Raw genomic sequence first — 12516 nt, 5'->3', positions numbered from 1 at the left:
CTTTATATGGTCAAATGAAATGTTGTTCATTATGGAGAAGTTCTCATATTTGTATGCTTTTTGCATACGGTATAAATTAATATCTAAGATACGGTATATATTAATGCTTTATATTTATTTTGGAAAATTTCAAAGAAATATAACAAACATATAAACTATTGTATATGAAGATTATAACCAATTCTAAAGAACACAACAGAATAAAACACTGGCCTTGTAATCAAGAAAACATCTACAAACCTAGAGTTGAAGGAGACAGAAGTGTGCGTATGGTCAGTGCAGTTTAATTAGGGTTTGGCAGCACAAGACGTTCTCAAGGAAATTTGTTTTTCACTTAAACTGAATACTTTGTGTGCATTCGATTCTCTATACACTACACTTCTAGCTCAAGTACATGTTCCATAAATGTGTGATGCTGCTTTTAATAATTTTGTCATGCTTTTAATCCGCTTAGCTCTTTAAAAAATTCATTCATCTTTTGTTCATATGGTTTATTTTTTTTACTTTTACTAGGTCTTGTTTTTTTGTGACACAAGTCATTAGAATATTAACTATTGTTTAACCCTTTTAGAACATGCCGATTTTCCATTTTTGCATTTTCGTTTGGAACTCCCTGCTTTCCAGGATTTTCCATTAACAAAGGGCTTGTTTTTTGGTGTGTACAAGTTGCATTTTTTTATGGCACCATTTAATATTGCATATGATGTAGTGGAAAGCTGGAAAACAAAATCCAAATGTGATGGAATTGGAAAAAAATAATTTCCGCCACAGTTTTGTGGGTTTTGTTTTTACACCATTCACTATGCGGTAAAACTGAACAGTGCCTTCATTTTATGGGTCAGCATGATCACAACTATACATTTATATGTTTTACTACTGAAAAAAAATTAAAACTTTTAATAGTTACATCTATGGAGCTGTGTGAGGGCTCATTTTTTTCAGACAATCTGCAGTTTTTATTGACACCATTTTGGGGTGTGTATGACTGATCACTTTTTATTAAATGTTTTTGGGGAGAAGAAACCATTCACAAATGTTTTTTGGACACTGAAATGTTTATGATTTTTCTTTGATTGTTTATTTTCAAAACCATAAGAATAAATCAATGCACCCTGCATGGTAGAACAAATATGCAGATGCACACAGTCATAGTTTAAGGGAAAGTCACACAGGTATAGTAGCATTCTTTAAACTAACTGCAAGACCTAGACACAAACCAATACCTCATCTAATATACAATCAGACTTTTTAAGGAGATATAATTTTTGCTGAGAAAGTATTGGGGCCCATCCACCAGAAGCAAGGTGACCGCAATACGGATGGGGACCTAACTAAGAACTGTTTAAAGTGTGTCTGTATAATTCTGTAGAAGTAAAGTCATGCAGAGGCACACAGCATTATAAAATAGTGAAATCCGTGTGCTCCTGTGAAATGAAAAATGTCCATAATGGGAAATCAGGCTCACACATGGAGCATGATTTCAGCACAGGACACACTAGTCTGAAACTAGCCTAAACCTATTTCTATGTAGTATGTGGGAATCTACTTTCAAGGAGAATGAGACCCATCAATACTGACTGCTACCATTATTACGTTTTAGGGTGAGCAGGCAACAACTGTTGTGTCACACTGTCAGCAAACCATGAGCAGGAGGAGCATGGTCAGCTATACACACACCACCAAATTAACCCCTACCTGCAGATGGACATAGTTGCACTTTCAAATTGCATGTAATTTACTGCAACCGGACGAACGGTTACACCCGAATTGTTAACTGGCGCTGTGACACTACAAAGAAGTGTCACAGCTCTAGAGCAACTGCTGTCAGAGACACTGGATCAGCTAGCAAAGGACCAAATCAGAGTGATCCCTTGCTAGCAATCGCTCTGGTTAGTCTGTATAGACTAACCAAAGTGTAGTTGCTGTAATAGTTACGGTTTCAGGCTCTGAGCTCCACAGATCGTTACTGTTGAGGTCAGAGCCTCAAATCAGATATGCCCTCTGATGCACACCTTGTGCCGCGATGTCCCCTTTGTCCCATCTTGCCACCCGGCCCTCCGTGCTCCATTACTGTGTGACAATGACGGCAGCTTCGGAAATGAGCCGTCACCATCAGTAGCAGTTATCAGCTGTAACATACAGCTCACACTCTGCTGCAATGGCCGAGATTGGTGCTGGCACCGATCCAAGTCATTTAACCCATTACTTGCTGAACTCAGTAGCGATCACTGATGTAAGGGGTTAATAGAGGGAGGGAGCTCTCTCTTTTCCATCTGGCCACTGTGCTGCCATGGCAGCCGGAGGCCGTACAAAGGCCTCCGGGCATGCCATGTGCCAAAGCCTGACCTGTCCTGCCACAGGTAGGTTGTGATCAGGCTGAATGTCAGTATAAAACTGACAGTATGTACATTGCAATAGGTACCCCCCCAGTGGAGAGATCGTGGCAGAATTATTCATAATGTGTCTTTACCGATTTCCAAAACAGACTGCCTAGAAAGTAGGTTGCACAGAAATAATCTCAGGGTGATTGGGGTCCCTGAAAAGGCAGAGGAATATGACCCAGTGGTATTTTTTGAAGATTGGCTGACCCTTACATATAGCAAGGATTCCCTGTCACATGTGTTTGCTATTGAGATAGCACACAGAGTTCCATTCCTCGCTCCGCCTCCAGGGGCCCCCCACTTGTCCAATCTTGATGAAGTTACTGCATTTCAGGGACAGAGATAATATTCTCAAGAAAGCCAGGGATCACCCTGATCTCCTAATTAATGGGAATAAGGTATACATTTTTCCAGTTTGTGAAGTTCCAGGATGTGAAACGCCGTCTTTGGGACTTACAGATTCCCTACTATATGCTGTATCCGGCCAAGATGCGGGTGGTGGCGCATGGAGAGGTCTGCATATTCGAAACACCGATGGATGCGGCGCAGTGGCTGGAGACCAACTAATTCTCTCTTAAATCCTCAGCAAGCACGGGATGAATATGTCCACTGCTAGTTCCAGGGACTTTGATGGATCTTGTCCGGATCTAGAGACGTGCCTGATAAGTGCAATGTATTGTTTCTGTCCTGTATCTTTTTTTTTATTTTTATCTCTCTTGCCTTATTGCTGCGATTTTTTTCTGTAATACTGCATTTATGATAGAACTGTACTAATACCTATTATTGATTCACAAGAAATAGGATTCTTTGTTAGAGTGTATATATTTGCCTTAGGCCACTCAGGCCGTAGATATATAATGCAGGTTTTGCTTACTTATTGTACACTGCAGACTATACTGTATAGCAGAAAGGTTAGGGAAGCAACTCTGTTTACTTAACATATGTTTTTAATAGTTTTTTTTTCTATGCCGGCGCCCGGCTACAGGATGTTTTTTTGCCCTATGTGGTTTTTTTTTTTAGGCTACATCTTTTACAAAGCGCTTCTTTGGAAAGTGAATATACGTTCGTGATATTTATGCGGGGTTGGGGAATGGGTGGGACCAGTGGTTATACGGGTACATTAATAATTTGGTTTGGGGGGGGGGGGGCTGCAGTCGGAGCACCAGAATTCTCCTGATATGTCTCCTGACATTACTTATTAGCATGCAGACTCTGGCTGACAGAATTAAAATAGGATAGAATGTCAGGGGATTGGGTGAGGCAGCAAAACATGCTGCGGTATTCTTTGCACTACAACATCATCAGCCTGCTGTGATTTTTCTGTCAGAGACACATATGGTTCCCGCCACTACACACTTGTTGCACAAACCATGGGTAGGTCATTCTTATCACTCCAAACTCTCTACGCATTCCCGGGGATGAGTGTTCTTGTGCATAGATCTCTACCATTTATATGTCACTCATCTAGTATAGATCCTATGGCTAGGTACTGTATATGTGGCTGTACTGTACCAGTTATCACTCCTCCTTTGTTTTAGTAGCAGTATATATTCCTACCCCTTACAGTGGCGAAGTGCTGAAGGAAATAATGGCCTATGATGAGGAGCTCCCTACGTATCCCATTTTATTAGTAGGGGATTTTAATACTTGTCCATCTGCGAGGTTGGACAGACTGGGAGGGTCGGGTGTGGATAGAGACTCTAATTTTGCCACTGTATTACAAGAGCTGGACCTGCATGATATTTGGCGAGGGAGGAATCCGGATATACGCCAGTTCTACTGTTTTTCTAGTTTTAACAATTGGCTCTCTAGAATTTACCTGGTTGTTGATGTTGCCTACTTGCCGAGAAGTCTATCATAACACTCCCCTAATCATGTAGTGCTCCAGTTGGGGGTAATGAGACCTTTTGGAGTGGGCACGTGGAGGCTTAATCCTTTTTGGCTGCAGTTGGTGGATGGGGGGGGGGGGGTATCCTGGGAAAGACCCTACTCTCCCCGAGTTGTATAGACTGACCTCCCTACTAACCTCTAATGTTAAGATACTGGCAAAGGTCCTAACTAATAGGTTACAAGTAGTTATCTCAACCATTATAACATAGTGACCAAGCTGGTTTTATGCCTGATAAATCTACTTCGATTAACCTTAGACGGCTATCTCTTAACATTTAGAGGTGGTCGGAGTCAGCAGGACATCGGGCCATATTGTCACTTGATGATGCCAAAGCTTTTAATAGTTTTGGTGGTAATGTATATGGAAGGTGCTGAGAGTCATGGCATTTGGGAACCTTTATTTATTGGGTCCAACTATTATACTGTGGCCCTAAAGCTAGGATCAGAGCTAATGGTGGTACATCAGAAGTGTTTGAGTTGGTAAGAGGTACACATCAGGGATGCCCACTGTCCCCTCTTCTATTCACCATTTCAATAGAGCCGTTCACATGCTTACTTCGATCTTCAGATAGAATTGTGGGGTTCCCCATGGGAAAAAGAAAGGAACGCGTGTCCCTGTATGCAGACGACATTCTCATATGAAAGGATCGCTGGGCCCCATAATGTCTCTTATAAAGGACTTTGGAGAAAGGTCTGGCCTTCGTATAAATTGGGACAAGTCCATTAGACCCGGCCCCTGCTGGCTCCTCTCTCCCATCCACTCAGCTGCAAGTCGCCCACAACTTCAAGTATTTTGGCATAGTGGTTTCATCAAACCTTGGGCATTATGTTAAAAACAATATAGAGCCACTCCTGAACAGCATGTCTGAAAAAATTAAATGTGTGGTGTAAGCTACCAATGTCTGAAGTGGGTAGAAGCAATTTCCTTAAAATGATACTTGTGCCAAAACTTATGTACGTTCTGCATAACTCCCCTGTGAGGATTCCACAACGGGTCTTTTTTAGAATACAAAAACTATTTAGAAGCTTGATTTGGCGCACAAAACGGGCCAGAATCCGGCTAGATATTTTACAGAGAGGGAAGAATAAAGGGGTTTTCTCTCTTCCTAATCCATGGCTTTATTTTATTGCCTCACAGATACAGCAGGTGAAGGGTTGGGGAGGGCTCCTGGGGACAACACCTCTGCAAGGCTGATAGCATTTATTATAGAAGATGAATCTCCTGTGGCCCTCTCTAGCAAGTTGGTGGGATATCCTACACTTAATCTGATACATAAGGTTTGGCATAAGTGTTGTGATTTGTTTTCTAAAGTGGGATTCACTCAGGTCACTCCTCTGTGGAGAAACCCTCAGTTGTCCGAAATATTTCACCTGGAAGGGTTCTCTCCATGGGAAAGGAAGGGGGCGAGGTTTTTGTATCAGCTGCAAGGACTTGATGTGTTTAAATCATTTGCGCAATTTAGGGATTCATTTGTCCTTCCCCATACGGCCTTTTATCAATTTTTGCAGTTACGACACGCATTCCAGGCTCAAGCATGTCACTTACATGCACAAAAGTCCCACTGCTACAACAGATTCTCACAAGTGATTCCTCGAGTGGACTAATATTATTCATATATAGAAATGTATTTGTGGAATCTGTGCAGCGTGATCCCTTAGTAGTCAAATAAAAATGGAATAGAGAGATTGGTTCAATTTCAGAGGATCAATGGAAAGCAGTACTAGCACTGACACCTCAGTTATCACTGTGCGAGGGAAAGCAATTATTCCTCATTAATCAGGTATATAGAACTCCATCATTTCTGTTCAAGATTGGGGTTAGGAGGGGGGCGGAGCCTGGCAGCAGAGCGGAATGGCCGCAAGTTAGATCGCTCTGCTGAGGACCGACAAGGAGAAGGGCATTATTAGCAGTTACCATCAGCCAACATGGGCAAGCCTCTGAGAGATAAATCCAGGGAGACCCCGGCTCATGCCAAGCACGCTTCTGGGCAAGGAGACCTGGACAAATTTGTTAAAAAGACATCGGCGTTGCAGCCTAAGAAACCTGAAAAAATGGCGCCGCCAGAAGATCCGGAACTGCAGACCGACGCTTCGGACTCTGAAGACGGTGAAGGCAGTGCGGTAACTGTCCCATCACTGAAGGAGCACCTCCCGGTCTCGAGACCTTTCATGAGGAAACTCCTGGCAGAAGCTCTGGACCCGATAGTGCAGAAGCTAAAAGATTATAAAAAGGATCTCCAGCACATGGGAGAAAGAATGGAAGCGGTAGAAACGGCCCAGACTGCCATTATTGAATTTGGTTCGGCGGTGACACATTCTCTGGACTACACTCAAGCACATATTAACACGCTGTACACACAGCTGGAAGATCAAGATAACCGGGGCCGCAGGAACAATCTGCGTCTTAAGGGCTTCCCGGAAAGCATCATGCCGGACGCCATTGCATCCGCATTAGAAACTTTCTTTACTCACCTCGTGGGACCAGCAACAACCCTGGACTTTACCCTGGAGAGGGCCCACCGAGCGCTGAGGCCGCCACCAGGACCTACAGACCCTCCCAGAGATATAATCTGTAAGCTGGCGAGTTATCAAGCTAAGGAGGGCATATTGAAAGCCGCTCGCGGCAAAGCTCCTTTGAAGTTTGAGGGGGCGTCGGTGGCCATTTTTCAAGACCTTTCCCCTGTTACGTTGCGCAAGAGAAAAGCGCTGAAACCTTTGCTGGACGTTCTGAGAGAAAAGAAGCTTCTTTATCGTTGGCTGTTCCCGTTCGGGCTTCTTATAAATGCGCCTGATAAGAAGTTGGTTCTCAGGTCCCACAGTGACCTACGGCGAATATATGAATATCTGGGCATCGGTGACCAAGACATCCAGGACTGGAACCTAGCACAGGAGATCACAGACATTCCACCTTTGCCGCTTCCTACGTCGTGGATACCAGGGCGACAAGCAAAACCCCAGAGACAGAGGCAGAGAAAGAGAAGCGGGAACGGGGCCTCAAGGAAGGAATCGGAAGGAGAAACCTGAGACACTAATGCTTCCTAGGGGTAATACCCCAGGACTTGAATGTTTTGGAGGAGAGGTGGTGAGCGTTTATAGGTAGATTGTTGCCTAATTGAATAATCCCCGTAATTTTTACAGGATGTCTTCTCCCTCCCACCCGATATTATACTAGTGAATACACTGTGCTTATTCCTGGTTTTAAGCTCATTGACAGGTATTTCTGATGCTTATTTTTTCTCACTCCACTAGAGATGTACCTACGTGTCTGTGGAGGGGACATGAATTCTTCTCTCCACGGTCGCATAGGCTGACTCCTCATTATTGATGTTTAATGATATGGTGAATAGTGACTAGCCGGAGTTTGATTATATATATATGGAAGCTCCTTATTAATGTGCTTTCCTATGGTATACCTTGTATGATCTATAAGTGAATACTTGCTCATGACAATTTAGTTGCCCGATCTTTGTCGTTAGTCTGTAGTCGGCCTCCCCCGCCCACTACAACTAACACTGTCTTCTTTGTGGAAGATGTGTTTTTCATCCTTATGGATGGGAGGGCAGCCCGCGCATTTTCACTCTTGTTTTAGTGGATTGTGCGGAGCTATACTCCTTCTTTTCAAAGATTTATGTTATGGTTCTTATGCTGTTTACCTTGTTAACAGTTACACCCGGCGATGTGTACATCATAGATTAGGAACAGAGGGAAAGCTACTGAGTCTAATTGTGCTATATCAGATAGGACTATGGATCCCTTAAAAATAATATCGCTCAACGTGAATGGGCTAAATGGGCCGCAAAAAAGAAGTAGGGTTTTCCAGATGATAAAGAAAGAGAAGGTAGATCTATTGCTCCTACAGGAAACCCACTTCAGACACAATAGGGTACCTGCGCTTTACACGAAGATGTTCTCCACATGGGTGCATAGTACGCATACGTCAGCTTCCAAGGGTGTCTCAATAGGAATTAGGCAAGGTCTTCCCTTCCATGTTCAGGCACAGCTAATAGACCCCCTAGGACGGTATGTATTCGTGAAAGGGTCACTCTTTGGAAATAGGGTTACACTAGCCAATGTATATGCCCCCAATATCAACCAGGTCAGATGGTTAGGGGATACTCTACAAATCCTTCACACATTTAAAGAAGGTGCTCTCATCTTGGGAGGTGATTTTAACATTGCCATGGACCATCCCCTAGACTCCACTTCTCTTCTCCCAAGACATCCTGCATCACAAGTGAGAAAACTGAAGAGAGCTTTAGATACACATAAAGTCTCTGATGCATGGAGAGTGTTTCACCCCCAGGGGAAAGATTATACCTTTTTCTCAGCTATGCACGGTACTTATAGGAGACTGGATTATATATATTTATCTAACCACCTCCTGGAGAGAGTGGAGTCTGTGAGCATTGGTCCAATTACGGTGACAGATCATGCGCCCGTGTTGGTGAGAATCCATTTTCAGGGAGCCCCTCCTAGATCCTGGACTTGGAGACTTAATGAGACCCTCCTAGAGGATGTCAGACACAGGTCCCAGATAGAGGAGAAATTAAAAATGTTTTTTGAAATAAATGAAAACCCACAAATGGCCAAACCTATCATATGGGAGGCACACAAGGCCTTTGTAAGAGGGGAACTAATCGCCTTGGGTTCATGGGTCCGCAAACAAAGGATGAAGGAGGTTGATTTAGTAATATCCCAGATAGCGATATTAGAAAATCTTAATAAGAAGCAGCCCTCCAGGGTAACCCATGAGGATATAATCAAACTACGCATGCAACTTAAAGACCTTCTGAATATTAGAACTGCTAAAATGCTTAAAATGGCGAAGTTCCAGACCTATGTCCATGGTAATAGAGGCTTGAAGCTGTTAACGAGATTAATAAAAGGCCAGAGAGAAAAGACACATATTGCACGCATCCAAAACGGTAAAGGTGAATCCCTGACCTCTACTCCAGCTATAGCAAATGAATTCGCATCTTTCTATTCTTCCTTGTATAACTTACAACAAATAGATCCTAAGGACAAACATGAGAAGGACGCCTCCTTTATTCACTCAGTCGTCGTGCCCAAACTTAGCATAGAAGAGGCAGATAAGTTGTTAGCCCCTGTCACGGAGGAAGAAGTGAGAGCATGTCTTAAGCATCCCCTCTGGGAAAAGCCCGGGACCAGACGGTCTACCTATATCGTACTATAAAAAACTTCTGAAGACATTGCTTCCACAACTTACATTACTCTGCAATTCATTATTAGAAGGATCTTCTCTGCCCACGCAGTCCCTGATGGCGCATATCGTAGTTTTGCATAAAGAAGGGAAAGATCCAAACAGATGCGGAAGTTATAGGCCCATTTCGCTCTTGAACACCGACGTGAAACTATGGGCCAAGATACTTAGCCTTAGGATAGCCAAACATCTTCCTCAACTCCTCAAGGAGGAACAGGTGGGATTCGTGGGTGGCAGAGAAGGTAGACATAATGTTAGCAGGATTTTCCATGCCATCCATTATGCCAGAAAGGAGAAGATTCCTTTAATACTTGTAGGGACGGACGCGGAGAAGGCCTTTGACAGAGTCAGCTGGTCATTTATGAGAAGTGCACTTTTGCATTTTGGCTTTCCTCCCGCGTTCGTTACTGCAATTTTTTCCCTTTATGGAAACCCTTCAGCAAAAGTCTTGGCTAATGGGTTCCTCTCTGCCCCCTTCGGAATCACCAACGAGACACGTCAGGGATGCCCCTTGTCCCCTACTCTTTTTGTATTAGCTTTGGAAATTTTCCTAAATAAAATAAGGGCCTCTGACAAAATAAAAGGGTTACGGTTAGGAAATTACACACATACAGTAGCGGCTTTCGCCGACGATCTCTTATTGTTGGTAACCAATCCGGAGGAAGCCCTGCCAGAAATTATGAAATTGCTGAGAGACTATGGAGAAGTCTCGAATTTCAAGATTAACTTTGAGAAGTCCGAAATACTTAACGTCTCCATAGAGAAGGAAAAAGTGAAAACCCTAGTGACACTCTCGCCATTCCAATGGCCAAATCGGGCCATAAAATTCCTGGGAATCCAAGTACCTTCCGATCCCCAGCAATTCTATAGCCTAAACTACCCTCCCTTGCTAGCCAAAATCAAGTCCTACCTTGGCTCCATAAAAATCCCCTTCTTGTCTTGGCTGGGTAGGAAGAATGTTCTGACAACGTATGCCCTCCCTCAGATACTATACATTTTGAGATGTTTACCTATAAAGATCCCAGATAAACTCTTTGCAGATTTCAGGAAGCTATTTACCAAATTCTTGTGGGCCAATGGGAGACCACGTCTATCCTACACTCTTCTCATCCAGAAGAGAGGGGCGGGAGGTCTTTCTTTCCCTGATTTAAGAACTTACCACCATGCTTTACATTTAGAAAGATGGACTGAACTGGCAGATACGTCCAATAACAAACTACATGTAGACATTGAGCGTAGTCTCATGGGCACCAATGCCACAAGATATATGTGGGTGGCATACAAAGAGAGGAAAAGGCCTTTGTTCCTTTCAGACATGACTAATACTATGCTGACCTATTGCCAGAAAACGGCAGGACTCCAGATGTACCATAACCAGCTTTCCCCACTTGCCCCGCTCTCGGTACTACCTTACTTTATGAGAGGAAAGGGAAGTGTGAATCAGCAGTGCTGGTACAATCTCACAGAAATGAGAATCTCGAACTTGCGGAAAGCTGTTGACCTGGACTCCTTTATTGAAGGTGTATCAGAGACACTACCAAAGCCCCTGAGAAACTCTTTAGCAATAAGAGACCTGACCATTACATGTGGGGAATACAAAAGGAAGTATGCTAGTGGAGCTTTGGATCCAACATGGTTAGAAAACTTATCGTTGTCCTCCAAAAAACCCCCACCAAAATTCTTGTCCTATTTGTACTCTCAGTTGATCCTCGCACCACCTTGTGATAAGACTTCTTATTTAAGGGCATGGGAAAATGAGCTTGGTATAATCATACCAGACTTAGAAGTCAAATCTGTCCTGGCTCATTCGCATGGCTTTTCAAGAAGTATTCGCTTACAAGAGAATTCCTTTAAAATTCTCACGAGGTGGTGCAGGACGCCAGACTTTTTGCACAAGATAAATTTACTCCCCGATGACAAGTGCTGGAGATGTTTAGCAGATAGGGGTACGATTTCCCACATATGGTGGTCCTGTTCCTCCTTAAATCATTTTTGGGGAGAAATTGGGAAACGAATCAACATAATATGCAATAAAACTATTACACTTACTCCAGAGTTGGTGTTGTTGTGGAAGCCCCAGTCGAATTTCGTGCCCTCATCTAATAGTCTACCCACACACCTGATTGCTGCCGCAAAAATCTTGATACCAAGGAGATGGAGGGATAGGGAACCTCCGGGAGTGGAAGAATGGTTGGAGGAAGTCCATCATATTTGCCTAATGGAAGAACAGGTGGGGTGGTGTTCAGGAAATAGGGAGGCATTCCGCAAAGTCTGGAAGCCTTGGCTAAACTTCCACGCAAAGAGAATTCAAACCACGAACCCATGAGAACTCGCATTTAGCCAGCTTATGATAGAAGGGTCATGATCTGGCCTTTGGGAGTGCTGAAGAGTGTTGTCTGCCTGCCCCCCCCCCCCCCCCATTGCTATTTAACCTGCCCATTATAGTGAGAGTTCGCATTGTCCTTCTCGACATAGTCTATCAATTGAACAGCTGATCCCTCGAACTGTCCGCTTAGCTATTCGCCGAGTTAGGGTGTATACTTGTTTTATGTTGTAACTCATTGTTTTTGTACACTTTCAAGTGTTATATGCATATAAATACGCTGTATGTATGGATGCATTTGCATTGGATTTTTGTGTACAAGGAAAATCTCCAAGTGCAAAATATTGTCATGAGATTGATGTCATCGTATTTGGATATTAACCTTTCCATGCATAAATAGCAATGTTGCAGTGTAAATGCCAATTATGCTGTCTAAAATAAATAAAGAATTGTTAAAAAAAAAAAGATTGGGGTTAGGAACGATGCTTCGTGCCCTAGATGTGGGGAGAGTCCTGCATCCCTGTTACACATGTTCTGGGAATGTACAGAGCTTAGGAAGTGTATTAACCTGTATTAAAGAAGCATATTAAATTATGGTCTCGCCTGGTCCGAGGACGTGTATGCTGGCAATACTGGACATTAAAAACCAAAATTCATGCTTGGGAGTGCAGCGTCTGCTCTTCCAGGCTAGGAAATTAATT

General features: G+C 43.3%; 1 protein-coding gene across 3 annotated transcripts in view; it reads right to left on the bottom strand.

Moving 5' to 3' along the window:
* Positions 1 to 12516, bottom strand: part of FIG4 (FIG4 phosphoinositide 5-phosphatase) — a 450714-nt gene that overhangs the window by 215910 nt on the left and 222288 nt on the right. The window lies entirely within an intron of this gene.

Source organism: Bufo gargarizans, chromosome 4 (genome assembly GCF_014858855.1).
Source record: "Bufo gargarizans isolate SCDJY-AF-19 chromosome 4, ASM1485885v1, whole genome shotgun sequence".
Lineage (NCBI taxonomy): Eukaryota > Metazoa > Chordata > Amphibia > Anura > Bufonidae > Bufo > Bufo gargarizans.
Note: the sequence above shows the minus strand (reverse complement) of the source record. Positions and strands in the feature narration are given on the sequence as shown.